The sequence below is a fragment of the Lycorma delicatula genome, chromosome 1, assembly GCF_047948215.1.
Source record: "Lycorma delicatula isolate Av1 chromosome 1, ASM4794821v1, whole genome shotgun sequence".
NCBI classification, from domain to species: Eukaryota; Metazoa; Arthropoda; class Insecta; order Hemiptera; family Fulgoridae; genus Lycorma; species Lycorma delicatula.
The window spans coordinates 332,773,796-332,789,653 of record NC_134455.1 but is presented as its reverse complement, the minus strand read 5'-3'; the positions used below and the strand labels follow the sequence as shown (position 1 = coordinate 332,789,653).

General features: G+C 32.4%; 1 protein-coding gene across 1 annotated transcript in view; it reads left to right on the top strand.

The window, feature by feature from the left end:
- The first annotated feature begins 12,532 nt into the window (after window positions 1-12,532).
- Window positions 12,533-15,858, top strand: part of smo (smoothened, frizzled class receptor) — a 98,396-nt gene continuing 95,070 nt past the window's right edge. The window contains exon 1 of the mRNA XM_075382171.1: window positions 12,533-12,662. The gene's annotated coding sequence lies outside the window, so the exon portion shown is untranslated. The remainder of the gene's footprint in view (window positions 12,663-15,858) is intronic.

The window sequence follows — 15,858 nt, the reverse complement described above, 5'->3', positions numbered from 1 at the left end:
ACAGTCAAGTGCCATTCAACTTCCCTAAAACCAATAAAGTTTAAGCAATCTCCGTACTCAAGTTGAAAAGTGTTGGCTACCATTTTTTGGGACGAAAAGAACTTCATTTTTGTTGATTTCATGGAATATGGATCAACAATTACAGCTGATGTGTACTGCAAAACGCTTACCAAACTGAGATGTGCGCAACTTAAAATCAACAATGTGGGAAACTGTCATTCAGTGTAATCCTCCTTCACGACAATGCGTATCCTCACACCACTGCCTTTACCAAGAAGATTTAAGATTTTCATTGGGAAGCTTTTGACCAACCTCCATATAGTCCCGACCTTGCACCTAGCAACAACTTCCTCTTCTTGCATTTGAAGAAGTGGCTTGATGGACAACGGTTTGAAAATGATGAGGAACTCAAGACTGCCAATGTCAACTGGTTCAATTCCCAGGTGGCGAACTTTTATGCAAAGAGCTTAAAGAAACTGGTGTAGCTTTACGAAAAGTGCTTAGAACTGAACAGCAATTATGTGGAAAAGGGTAGGTATGCAGTAAACTAAAACTGTTAGTAAAAACTTTTTCTCATGAGTTAATTCTTTTTAATGACCTAACTGCCCTTACTTTATGAATATGCCTCGTATATGTTATCATTCATACAGATAAATTTTTAATATGGACACTGTATGTGGATGATATTCTCATTATATATAATCTAGTAACAAACAATGAACATCTAATAATATTTAATAAATTAAATTCTTAAAATGAAAATTTAAAATTCACATTTAAAATAGATAATAGAATGCTAAATTATTTAAAGGTCAATATCAAAATAAACAAGGACAACCAAAAACTGACACATCAATATATAGAAAACCTGCATCTAATAATATAACAATTCATAAAAAATGAAATTACGCATGGTCTCATAAAATTAACCCTTATACAAATATTAACAGAGCAATCAAATATACACATAATAAAGAAAAGTTAATTGATGAAATAAACATGATAAAACATATAGCAGTTGAAAATGGATATGATCTATAAAAAACAACTATCAAAACAAAATAACTATAATTTATATAATTAGTATTATATGACTACACAGTATAATACATTAAGATACAAAAGAGTAAAAATATACATAAAGTATTTATACATTAATGATATTGAAAACATTACTAAAACTTACAATAAAGAAATATTTAAACCAGCATACAAAGTAATAAAATAAAATAATTAAGAAATTTATAAAATTAAATGTAATGATTCTACATAAAATTAAATATTTAAAAAAATATTATGTGTAATACAAACAAAATTTAAATTTATTAAACCATCAGACAGTGTTTGATGGAGACGTTCTTATAGAAACTGCAGCAGATAGCAGCACTCATTTAAATTCATATGCAATTATTATTATTTTAGTATTTTTAATTTTTATAATGCAATAATGGAATTTTTCAGTCATGACTGATGATACAAGATGCTGCAGAAGTACTTTTTATGAAAAAATTGATAAGATATGTCTTATCTCAATATTCTATACTAGGTTGTTTATTTAATAGAATTTATTTTTTTCCTTATGTTAGATCTTTCACAGAGATCTCTGATTAATATAAATGAGTTAATAAGAATATAAATGTTAGTTTAAAAAAATAGTAAAAGTATTTTAATTTGTATACAAAATTAATATATATTTTTAATTACATTTTTAATTTTAATTTTTTTAATTATATTTAAATTTTATGCTTATTATATTTTTATTTTTTAATCCGGTATTTATATTTTTGTATGTTCTGACAGAGCAGAAATCTCTGTGAATGTGCTTTTATAGCGAAAAGAAGAAAAGATAATACTATTAAATAGTAAGAAAATTGAGAATTTATTTCTATAAATAAAAAAAAAAAACTAATGGTGTAATTGTATTATTCAGTGCTGTAGATGTGCTCAAGTTCAGGGTAGGTATTTCTTTACACAGGCTTAAACATTGTTGAAATATGCAAATAAATAAAGAGGTTCATTTGCCTTAAAGCAGTGTTTCTCAATCTGTAGGGTGTATCCCCTTAGCGGACCATGATAACATTAAATGGGGGATGTGAGCATATCGAAACGGAAATATTACTAAAATATGTATTAATTTACTGAAACGAAAGCATAATAAAATATATTCTGACATAAGAAATAATAAAATACACATTTACATTCAATGCACTTATTAATATGATCGTTTCAGTACTGCACAATGTATTTAATAATTAACTTATCAATAGTTAATTAAAAAGAAGTTTAATAATTATTAGCAACTCCATTGGACCTTCCTTGCAGAGCAAAGATTTTCGAAGGAAGGTTTATTACTAGAAATAGATACTGAGTTCTTTTTCTATTTTTAGCTGAGATCTATATTTTGTCTTCAAAGCAGCCACACAGAAAATCCGGTTTTGCAAATGTAGGATGTTGAAAATGGTAATAATATACGAAATGCTCATGTTTTTGGTGCAGAAAACTCATCCACCCCTGCCCAAACTTCAAAGAGTGATTTATTACTAAATTGTCTTTTGATTTCGCTTCTTACCATGAAGTGTATGAAGATTTCTTCTTCAGCAGTTGAGAGTCCTTCAGGAATTAAATGGATCCTCAACCCACACATAACTTGCCACCAAGTTGTCGTCGGCAAGAAAATACTTATAAAATTCTTTGCCAACTTGCTAAATGATTTTCAACGGTTACAAAAGCAACTTTCACATGTTGTTTTTCATCCTTGTAAGTTTTAACACATTCATCCATTTGCAAACACAATTGCAAATATTTTTTGCAAAAACACATTTGCAAACATTTGTAGGTTTTTTGCTTTTAATTTCTGCCCCACAATTCCAGTTTTCTACAAAAGCATTAACTTTAACACTCGTATCCAACGTATGCATATTTGCTCCTTGGAGTTGAAGATTCAAGGTGTTTAATTTCTCAAATATATAAAGCAAGTAGCTCAATTCCATCACAAATAAACCATCTCAAAACTTCTCGGCTTCTGGTCGGTTTTTCTCTTCTAGAAAAATGGTGATTTCATCTTATAATTTATAAACATGTTGCAAAAATTTCCCACTTGATAACCATCTTGCCTCACAATAAAATAGTAACTCTGAATGTACTGCATCCATGTCTTTACAAAGTGCAGAAAAGATTCTTGATTTTAGGAGTCTCATTTTTATATTTTATATAATTTATTTTGGTTACAACCATCATTAGCACAATATTTAGACCAGGACTCATTTCTTTGGAAGCCAGAGCTTCTTTGTTGATCATGCAATGTGTCTAGACACACTGTGGAGATTTTTGTTTCGCAAGTGCTTGTATACTCTGGAATTTTCCAGACATTGAACAAGCATCATCTGTGCACACTCTGATGCAATTTTTCCACTCTTATGTTTCCCTTGTTTATAAAGTAATTTAAGACAGCAAATAATGTGAGTGCTGTTGCTTTGAGTTCTATTGGTTTGCAGGAAAGTAGTTCTTCTACTGCTGATGTATCATCACAAAATTGAACATAGGCAATGAATTGAGCATCTTTATTGCTATCTGTCACCTCATCAAGCTGAATTGGAAACAATTTGTCACGCAACTTCCTGTAAAGCTGATGCTGTACATCTTCAGCTATCACTATCGCTGTACTTAAAAATATTCATAAACCATTTGAATGGTTTTGTACAAAATTAATAAATAGTATTAATACTATTTAATAAATAGTTAGTTATCTTAACACTCAGAACAACAAAATAATTCAGCAAAAATTCCACATAATTAAAATTTTTGATTTTCATATAAGCATAACTAAAATTTAATTTATGTATTGTCTTATTGATGATTGTTAATAGCATTATTTATATGCTTTTCCCTGCAGCTACCATGTTTCCTCTGTTAAGGCTGAAAACCTCTAGTACTGCTAGCATATGTACATGCATCATCAGAGCATCCATAAACCTTACTGAAGTGAAATTTTTATATTTTTAACAGCACAACACATAAATCACAATATTGTAGTGTTAAGTAATCTAAGTGACTTTGTCCAAATGTCTACTCGTAATAATGAAACCTATAAATTGGACCGGTAACTCTCCTTCCTTGTATATAGCCGAGGCGGTGAGAACATTGCTCTGGCGTTTTGTTTGACAAACATTTGTGTATTAAACTGACAATATGAGCATCACTCTCTAGACTTTCATTCTGTAAGAATCGACTGTTGTGGAATCTCACAAATGATATCTCATTTGTGAGATTCTTATTGAGAAGTCTCTGCAGAAATATTAATGGCACTTCTTTCACTATTTTTCCTTTATATTTCCTTTAACGATCATTACTTTCTTGGTAACTTTCCTTTAAACATCACTGTCTCCTTTGAGCAGTGCGTTTAGCAGGCCTACCCATATTTTAATTATATTGTATATATACCTATACCTTGCTATACGACTACCCTTTATACAGCATTTTGCTATAACGGCCTTTTCTAATTAGGGTACTTTTTCATTTTACAGCCCACAACGTTTCATTATATAGCCAATAGCAATCTTCTGTTTAGTTTCAGCTTCTCCCTTTAGGTGGCACTGTTATATTTTATCTTTGTTGTTGCTTTAATGTATGTAGTTTGCATGTTTATTTTCAGGTTGGGCTTTGTTTCTGTTTTTATTAATTGGTGAATTGTAAACATATTTGGTAGGTATGTATTAGAAAGACTGTATTTTCATTACATATATAATTAACTCATTAATTCTTCTAAATATAAACGTTCATTTTTTAAAAAAGAATGCCACCAAAATGTTCATTGAATATGGAGATAGATGCTAGAGACCAAACTAGAAGTGTTACATCGCATTGAAGCTGCTGAGAAAATTGTTCATATTTGTAATGCGATTGGACTGGTGAAGTCTACCGTTCAAACTATTTGTGATAGAAAAGAAAAAATTAAAACACATTCTTTATCTGCTGCAGCTTTAAGTGTCTCAAAATTAACTCGCCAACAAACCAGCATTATTATTATGCTGCTTTGAAAAAATGGAAAAATTATTAGATATGTGGATTGAAGACAATATTCAACACAAGGATAGCAATGAGCCAAATGACTATCCAAGGAAACGTTAAAAGTATTTTCAAAAATTTAGAGGGAGGATATTGATGAATCTTTTTAAAGACGTGGAGGAATGCCATTTACAGGTGTCTAGGCAGTATTGGGCTTGCTAACAGGTTCTACAAGATGTTATTAAATGCGTATGTGTTCCTGTGCACTACCGACTAAACCTCCACCCCTGGCTACCCACCCTTCCTGGTACAGTTGGTATGCATTACTTCAGGAAGGAGGGAATACACCCTCACACACATTCAGACACCACAGTCAACAGACCCGAACCTCCCACTCGCAAGATACCAAACATCAGACTAAATCTCACCACACATCCACAACATTCAGTCATCACTCAGAGAACATACCTCATACCACACATCACATCAAAGCCAGCCATATCCAATCACATAAACAAACACCTCACACAATCGAACACTATATTATACTTACTTCATGGTTCACCATCGGATGCAAGAGCAGTGCTGGGTGTGGGGATCACACCCAGGCGATCCCCACATCTACAGGAAACCCCTAGGCTCTCAGTCATGTGCCTGTCCACCCCCGCACCCTCTGACAACCACTTATTCTACTCCTGCGAGACTCCTCCCAGACGTATAACTCGCCATTGATATTCCTAGCAAATCTTGCTACAGCCATCCAGTTTTTCACGCTTTCCAACATGATCTGCTGCAGAACCCCCCACGGCTGCTAGGAACTGTGTGAGACTAATCCAGTGAGCCATGGGCCCTCTTGCACCAACTTCTCAGGTCCCCAATTATGCGGTGTGTCCATCGGCCTCTATCACTAGTATCCCACCGCTTCTGCCTTTCTGTCCTCATTTCTTCCATGATGGAGCTAGCCACTCCTTTTTTTCGCAGGTGTTGATGCCGGTTGCTCTTTAATCTTCTTACTGCAGGTGATCTCCAAATCGACAGGTAATATTCCTGCCATTACTTTGACTGCCTCTCAAGAAACCGTACAATATGCAGCTGTAATACAGAGGCAGCTCCTGTGTATTGATTCGAGATCACCCCTGTATATGCAGTATTTAATGACCCCTCCCCCATATCTTGGCACCATAAAGTAACATGGAGTATATCACTCCAGACAGCAGCCTTCACCTCTGCTGCCTTGGTCCCCCACAATTTAGTAGTATTCTGGCAACCAGATGCATGACCTTTTTAGCCTTCTAGCTTCAAGCAGGCCTCCAAGACATTAGTACCGAAACGCACCCTGGCATCCACCCATATTCCAAGATATTTTATCACGTCCTTGAAACTATTCTTTAGCCCTCAAGCACAATCTTCAGTGTTGACCTTTGCTTGGTTTTTGTAATCACAATTTCCGTCTTATTTGGAGCCATAGTTAACTCAACTCTGACCATCCAGGTTTTGATTGTTGTGTATGAGCCTTGTATTTGAGCAACAGATTCTCTCAGGGTACTCGACTCCACCACGAGGGCCAAGTCGTCTGCGTAACCTACAAGAGTGACGCCCGGCAGTAGAGGAATGCAAAATACACTATATTCCAAAAGGCCAGCCCAAGGATCGACCCTTGTGGAATTCCCCTTATGCAGAGTTCGACCACTCCATCCTTCACTTAGCAGATCAATTTGTGATCACAGAGAGGAGAGAATTATTCTTCTCACATATGGGGAACTCTCATACTCTCCAGCGCATTCCTAATGGCATCATGGGTCACACAGTTAAATGCATTGCGAACGTCAATCACCATAAGCGCGCAGATCTTCCTCTTTCCAATGATTTTCCTTGCCATACCAACAACTTCTGATACCGCGTCCAAAGCAGATCTTCCTCTGTGAAAATCGAATTGTTTATCCAAAAGGCACCCTGCATCCCCAATAACTCTGGTCAGCCTCTGCAGCAGCATGCGCCCGAATATCTTTGGCATGGTGTTGATCATTGCCAGTGGTCTATAAGAGAACAGAAGCACCGGGTCCCTTCTCAGCTTGGGATCCAAGACCAGGTGTTGCTGTCTTCACCTCTGAGGGAACACCCCCTCATCAAAAACAACTATTGTATACCTTCAAAAAGGCATCAGGGTTCATCCTAACAGCCACCTTAATTGCCAAATTTGACAAAAGGTCTGGTCCCAGCGCCTTATCCAGAGGCATCCGTTTGACTGCTGCTGTAATCTCCTCTCTGATGAAAAGTGGAGGGGAATCACATCGTCCTCAACTTCTGCAACGACCCCATCCCCATGAGGGAACAGCCCCTCAATTATGTTCTGAACTTCTCTGGAGTCCAATGATAAGGGTACTGTAGCGCAGTGCCCTTTCAAAAACAATTTTAAATGGACTCCCCCATGAGTCTGTATCAATTTCTGAGATGAATTGCTTCCAAGATGCCCTTTTAAAGTCTCTAATAAGCTTTTTGAGCTCACTCCTGCACCTCCTATATCGGGCCATGTATAACTGTTCTAGTGAGTAGAGATGCATACACTGCATGAGCCTCCTAGCCCCAAAGCACTCCCTGCATTTCCGAGTAATGTCTTTTGTCCACCAATATAATGGGGAATGATTTTTCCAACAATACGTGTGAGGGAGAAGAGCAGCACATGCTGTTTCCAAGCAGTCAACCAGACATGCGGTCTCATCCTCTACCGCAGTAACCTCGCGTACCGCACTGAGATCCAGTGTCTCTGCAAATTCTTTCGGGTTCATACCCCTTGTACTCCAGCCACAGGGAACGGCTTTCCAGCTCCTGGAGAACCTCAATCTGTAACACTCATGAGGATGGCCTGGTGATCATTCGCTAGGTAGTCTTCACTCACCTGCCAGTCCTGAGTCCGTGTCACCAAGCCGGCATTGCAAAAGTAAGATCAATAATGGACCCAGTGGTTCCCTTCCTGAACGTTAGTGAATTGTAAATTGAGGCATTCTAGATCCAGTAACGTGACGGCCACAGTCAGCAATCGGTCTTCGGTGACCCCCAGGTAACCGACCAAGCATTAAAATCCCCAGCCAAAGGATATTGATGAATCTGTGAAAGATGTAACATTTCATGGAAGTCGAGGTTGGTTTGAACAGTTAAAAAATCGCTAAAATTTGCACAACTTAAAAATGAAAGGTGAAAGAGCTAGTGCAAATGATGATGCTAACTAATATCCCAACATTTTGAAAAGAATTATTGAAAGAGGTGGATACTGACTTGAACAAGTTTTCAATGTAAACGAGACAGGACTCTATTGGAAGCTAATGCCTGAAAGAACTTAGATTTCAAAATATGGAAAGTATGCATCTGGATGAAAGATGTCAAAAGAACAATTAACTTTGCTCCTTTGTGCTAATGCTGCAGGGGATTTTAAGCTAAAACTACTTTTAATATATTTCTGAAAATCCAAGATGTTTTAAAGGGAACAAGAACCAATTGCCTGTCATTTGGAGATCCAATAAGAAAGGTTGGATGACAGAGATTCTCTTTGAAGACTGCTTTAAAAATTACTTTTACCCAGAAGTAAAAACTAACTTGAAGTAAAAAAGTAACTTGAGCAACAAGGCACTGCTTATTTTGGATAATGCTCCAGGGTACCCGGTTATAATTTATCTGAATCATTGAAGATGTGGAGATTGAGTATCTTCCCAAAAATACAACAGCTTTGATCCAGCCAATGGATCAGGGTGCAATAGCCACTTTTAGGCTTATTATTTATGAAGAACTTTTCGTAAACTTATTCACGATACCGATGGTGAATCTTTGATAAAACAGTTTTGGAAAAAATACAGCATCAGAGCTGCTGTAGACAACATTAGTGAATCATGGAAGGAATTAAAATCAACCACAATGAACCATGTTTGAGAAAAAATCTGGTCAAAATGCATAAAAACTAATGAGCCTAAAGTTAATTCTCTTTCTTGAAACAATTCGACAAAATATATTAAACCTAGCAAACAATCTTGATTTTGAGGATTTTGAAAAAGGTGAGTTGATTGATTTTCTAGATGCTGACAGAAAACCCTCTTTGAAATGAGGAACTGATAACAGTTAGAAACAGAACAAGCACTAGATGAGGAACCAGAGCCTGCTATATGATAACAGGAAAAAACTTGTCAAATGCGCTTTCTTATTTTAAGCAGGGAATGAACATCCTTCTTCAAATTGATCCCGATGAAGAACACAGCGCTAAAGTGTCTCGAGGAGTAAAGTCAGCCATTACCTGTTACAAAACACTGAAAAAAGAAGCAGACAATGTTGGACCAATATTTTAAACTGGTCAATCCACAACAGCGGAAAGTGATGATGGTAGCATATTATAGCTTAGTGATTCATCATATTAATGCTTGTCATCAGATTAAAACAGTTTTTAAACATTTTTTTGTTTTTTATTGTTTATATAAATGCATATTATGTGTATGTGCGTATGATTTCTTTTGTTCTTTAATTTACATGCTTATTTTTTGAATTTCTGTTTATTATTAAATTGTTTTGTACTTTTATTTTTATGTAAGCATTTTTATAGGAAATAAAAATAATAAAATGGTTTATGAACTAAAAACTATATTATTTTATAAAAAAATGGGAACAGATCGAATTAAATTTGTATAGGTTTGTATCAAAATAATTGATTTATTATACGGCTTTTCGCTTTATGGCCAACTTTTCCGGAATGTATCTAGGCCGTAAAGCAAGGTTTGGGTATATATATATAACTACTATTAAAAATTGTGAAATAAAATAATTTAAAAAAATAAAAACTAACTTCAAAAAATAATAGTACTAAAAAATTACAAATAATGATATTTTTATTTATTAACCAAAAGAAAAGTATTTACAACAAATAAGCATTTTTGAAGTTGATGCCAGCCAACACAAGGTAAACAAAAAAAATCTATGATTTATAAATTACAAATTGTACTTCAAACAAAAGTTTTACTACAATAAAATGAGATCTACAAAAATATGATATAAGAGTACTTTATGGATTAGCTTAGGTATGTATATTATCACCAAGTATATATTATAATATTTATATTTTAATTTTGCAATTAGGGATGGGTACGCTCTTTCACCATTTTATATAAATATTTAATTTAGGTTTAATATTTATATGTAATTTAGAGGAAAGTAGCTAAGAAAAAAAAAGGAATAATTGTTTAAGGAAGAAAAGTAGAAAAAGAGATGCAATGAATATTTTCACAGATACTAAACAACGATAATATAGACTGTTATTAATATCCTAGTGATACAAGGAACAGAGAGCAACACTGTACTGGTGCAGGCAGTCTGGCTAAGAGTGTCAAGCTGTTCGGTTTTTTTGGTATTTATCCCAAGATTATTATCATATTTGGTTAAAATTTATATGGGACCACTGTGAAAGTGTACTCTTTTGATTAAAAAAAAATTATCAAAATTTGTTTATTAATGTCAGAGATATTGGGTAACATACACAGTACATAAAAAAAATATATATATAGTCGAATTGAGAACCTCCCCCTTTTTTGAAGTCTGTTAAGAATGTTTAACTCTGATTTTACATTCATTAAAAGGGGCATTGTGTGAGCGATTAAAACAACTATTCCATAACATGGAATACAAAAAATATACAGTCAACTGCCTGCTTTCCATAAACAGATTCTTTATAACAGTTATGAATGAATGACATCTGGAATTGTGATGATAAACAAAAATAATAATTACATAAAAACCAACTGTTCATTCCATTGAAAATATAACTGAATTACTTTTCATAAGAAATTAAATTTTTTTCTCTTTAAAAACCATCACTGGTTTGTTTATCCATAAGAATATATATGGTTTGGAACGTTTTTCTCTCTTTGTTAAAAGATTACCTGTTTTTATTCTAACTAAAATAAAATTATATCTGCTGGCTATTGCTGAGTAATGTTGCATCTTGTGTGTCGAACTACATCCAAATTTGTTTGCTATTACTTGCCACAGGTCCTACAATCCATGATCCCCACCACTGATGAAGCAATAAACAGGCAAGGCAGAAATTTTAATTACCACAAAAATAATGACTGAAACAGCATAAGCAGAAAATGATTATCATCATTAAAATTGTTCAGTTAAAATTTTAATCAGTGATGCGAATGATAATGTGATGAAATGTTAAATAATCCACTTGCTACATAGCAGACACAGTATTCTGCACTTGATGTTAAATTATGTGTGCAGATCTTATTCTTCTCTAAATATAATGTAGTGTTAGTGTTATAATGAAGTTATTTTTTTTTTGGCTTGATGAAATTTATTACAGAAATTCAAAGCTTGTGCATAGGAATATGAAATGTAATTTTTGTAGCATATGAAAAATGCCATACCTGACCGGGATTCGAACCCAGGACCTCCAGATGAAAGGCTAAGACACTGCATGGAAGCCAGCCTTACAATTTACAATCTTTCTTTCAATAAATATAATATTTTTACTAATATTACAGTTAATTAAGTTTATTAATATTTTTAGTAATATAATACTGTTGATATATGAAATACATGCCAAATATCATGAGCTTTAATTTTTAAAACGGCAGTTAGATATGCTGTAAATAGTGAATAACAAGCAAGTAAATATAACAATTACTTTTAGATTCTAATTACTTCATATTCTGAAGTAATATAATAATGTTTAGTAAAATTAATTAAACAATTTTTTTACTCATGGTTTTTTTTTATTAATTAAAAAAGCTGTTCTGAAGAAGCAGAGATCTCAGTGAAGATAAAAAGGAAACAAAAATCATAAATGAAACAATTTTTAAATTAATTTTAACAAAATCACTATATTCTGCTGAAACAGTGCAATTTATTAAACTATTTGTTTAATAACTTATTAGTATGTATTGCTTTTTACACTTTATAACACCTGTATTAACATCAACATCAATTTTTATTTCATATATGAAGCAGATAATTTGCTTTACTATAATATTTTCTATTACTTACATTATGATCTAATTAATGTTGTCAACAAACACTAAATGAAAGTAAATTTATTTAATACTTTTAATTACAGTATCAGTATATAGGGTGAAACATCAAAAATATTATTCATTATAACATTTTTTGAAAAACCACAAAGGTTAAAGTTTTGAAAGGTGTAAAGAATGAATGAAGTTTTAAAATTGTGGAATCAGTGTCAGTAACTGCCTATCTAATTTTGGTAGCTAACTACTTTTGCAGTGGAAAATTGTCCACTGAATTCTATACAAAGAGATTTATCTCGTTGATAAAATGTGTATTTTATTCATTTTCACTGCTGAATTAGGAGATTATTGTCATTGTTTCCTTATAAGATACAGAACACTGCTGGTATTTACATTTGGTGGACGGAAAAATGTTTGAAAATTCCGCCAAACATCCTTTGCATAGTTATCTAAAGAGTCGCTAGTAGCAGGACGATCCATTATAACGTATTCAGCTCCGGTAAGACACTCCATGTTAACTGTATAGTCGCATGCTAGTAAGCTAGTCGTCGTGGGTGGTCTGGCGTTTGAATTCTGTGTGGTCTTCGCCGCGATGTTTTTTTCTTTGTCACGTATGAAAGAGATTTGGGAATTGTTCTACATAGAATCGAGAAGGTATTTTTTTAATTTTATTTATCGTGCTTTAAAATGAATTATTAGTATATACGATAGTATTTTATAGATGTATGCTTGATTCGTTAACATTTGTAAACAAACTTTGTTCGTATTAAGGTTGTTTTTTTATTATTTACATTACTAATTGTCATTTCTGCTGGTATTAATGGTTTTTATAATTTTACTACAATTATAATTGTAATTTTATTTGAGTAATACTTTATTTATTATCATATTTAAAAACCTTAATTTATTTAAAGTTATTTTTTCGTAATTTTGCTGATTATTATTTCTATTTACTGTTTTGTTATATTTGAAATGAGCATGACTAGTTTTGAAATTAAAGCAGTTTTAGATTAAACTGTTAAGTTAATGTGTATCAAGGAAATTACTAGAAGTTAGTGTTTCATATTTAAGTTCATGTATTACCATAATCCCTTTGTTCAAATGTTTATTGTATGTTATAGAAATGCCTGAGTTAAAGTTTTGTAAGTAAACCACTTTGACCTTTTCCCCTAATTTTTTTATTGTTTCCCATACAATTTCAATTTTGTAAACTTTTGTATTACTTAACTTGCATAAGAAAAAACTTTGCTATTGTGGTACATAATGTTTTTGTTACTACCACCCTTCAATTCCACAATGCTACTCCTTGAGAAGTCCCAAGGATACTTCTTATGGAACTCTCTGAAACATGGGGTTGAAATAACTAATAATATGATTATTTATCTTTTTCTGTAAAAATTTGATTTTAATTTTGGTACTATGATTCTTGACTTGCTTTCAGTTATCTTGACTTGCTTTCTAAATTATTGGAAAAATATATTTGCTTAAGATCTTTTTAACTTTGATCTGATCTCATTCTCAGCAGTATGTTATAAAGTGATAGTGGTAAATTGTATAAATCAATATCATAGAAAACGAAAAAAAGTATAAATTTGATAAACAGATCTTGATTTTTTTTATTATAGCATGTTAGAACACATTTTAAAAATTATAGATAATTGTAGATGAACTCTTGTAGGAAGTAAAAGTACAGGGGTTACTTAAGAGTATTTAATAAATGGAAATTATTTTGGTTTTTTCAATAGCCTAAATTATCAGTTGTATTCAAATAATTTGTTAAAATCATTTTCACTTAAATGTACTAGTATATTCTACAATGTTTATAATTCTAGAAAATTAACTTTGTAAATTCTTTATCACCATTTAAGTAATTACAAGAGGAGTCCACTTTATCACTTGAAATTATATTATGAATTACCGAAAAGTATTAATGCATTTGAATTGACTAAATTTAAAAGGATTCCTTGTAATATGCTCACTAATATGTTCGTAAAGTGAGGAGTTTTTAAATGTAAATTATTCAGACATGTGTAAATAGTCTGGTCAAATAATGCAAGTTTTGTAGGGTTGCCTTAAAAGATTTATAGATAATTATATACTTTCTGAAAATTCAAATAATTCATCAACATACTGATCACTGTGCCAATTAAACTAAAAAAAAAACAACTTAACCAAATATTGCAAAAGAAAACCTAAAAAAACTAATACCAGTAGTTGACTTTTGTGGAATCCTGCATCATCAGCTGGTACATAATTCTACAGTTGCATCACCAAATAACAAACACACAAAAGATATAAAAATTTAGAAAATATAAACCCTAATAACTACAAAAGTTGTTACACATTTTGTAACAACACAACTCACTACCATACTGGTATACTGTGTGGTCTTTGCCGTGATAATTTTTTCTTTGACACGTATGATATACGTGACATATATATATATATATATATATGTCACAATTCCACAATGTTACTCCTTCATACTCATTCAACTTTGTGTGGTAGTTCTTGAAATATATTTAATTCAAGGATATGAATGTCATCCAGTGTACACACTACATATGGATTTAACTGTTGAAAAAGAATGTCAAATAAACAGTGTTTATTTGTCTCAAGTAAGTTAATGCAAGACAGTAATGTATTTATAGGCTTTCCATGGAAAAAATACCAAGGTGCTGTATATTTATCAGGTGGTTCTAGACCAGGCATAGAACAAATACACTGAGAACAAGCGTAGCATCTATCAATTTAGAATATTCATAAAATGCCTAAGAAAGCTATTCTTTTTAACAAGACATACAAGAATGTTAAGATTGCATTCTTATGTAATACATGTTAGCCATTTGTACTGATCCTGTTGCTGCCAGAGAAAAGTTCTCCACCCTCTAAAAATTCTTACTACAGGGCTCTTGTACAGCAGTATGAAGAATGTTGTTATGCATGGGCTTCAAATCCTGTGAGCTGCTTATCTCACAGAGTAGTGAACGACTCAATCATAATGGATCTGAGTTCTCTTTAATGTTATATAATCTATGTGTGTGTTCAGTCTGAACCCAAACTACTGTTACTAATCTCCTTATAGCATATGTACAATTTGTAAACAAAATTCTGAGATCTCCAAAGTTTAATCTACATTTTGTGTTTATAGAAATAAAGAATTAATTTTATATCTGGGATGCCCAGATAAATTCTTGATCCAAAGCAGTTTATATTATTTATTGTGAACAAGAAAGTTTATTTAGTAACTGAGAATTTGCCCCTAATATTTATTATCTTCTATGGTACTGCCTTCTAATTTTAGTAAAGAAAAATGGATTTTGAGATTGCTTACTCATAAATTGCAAAACATTGACACATAGACATGTAACAGGTTTTAATTACACTTTTTAAAATCTTTATTGTTACAGCAGTTTTATCAGTTGTTAGACAACCTATTTCAAAAATTTTATTGGCCCATGAAGTTGATTATTTTGTAAATGAATAGTTATTTTGCAGACTGCTGTCTCATCTTGAATGCAGAAGTTTCTTATGTCTAGAAATATTTCTACAACGTTTCAGGTTTTTGTGTTGTTCAGATGATATACAAGTAGAAATTATTTTATAAACTATATGTATTTATTGTTTTATCTACTGTGACAGACTTAACATTTTTGTAAATGCAAAACAAGCACTCCATGTGGTGGTTTTAGTATGGAACTTTTAGATATAAGTACAAAACATTATTTGTATGATATGCTTTAATTATCTTAATTAACTAATTAATTTCATTCACATAAATATCTGTGTACCAGTGTTTGCAGTGCTTGTTTTGTTACTTCATCATTGCTGTCATGCTCTTATTCTAATG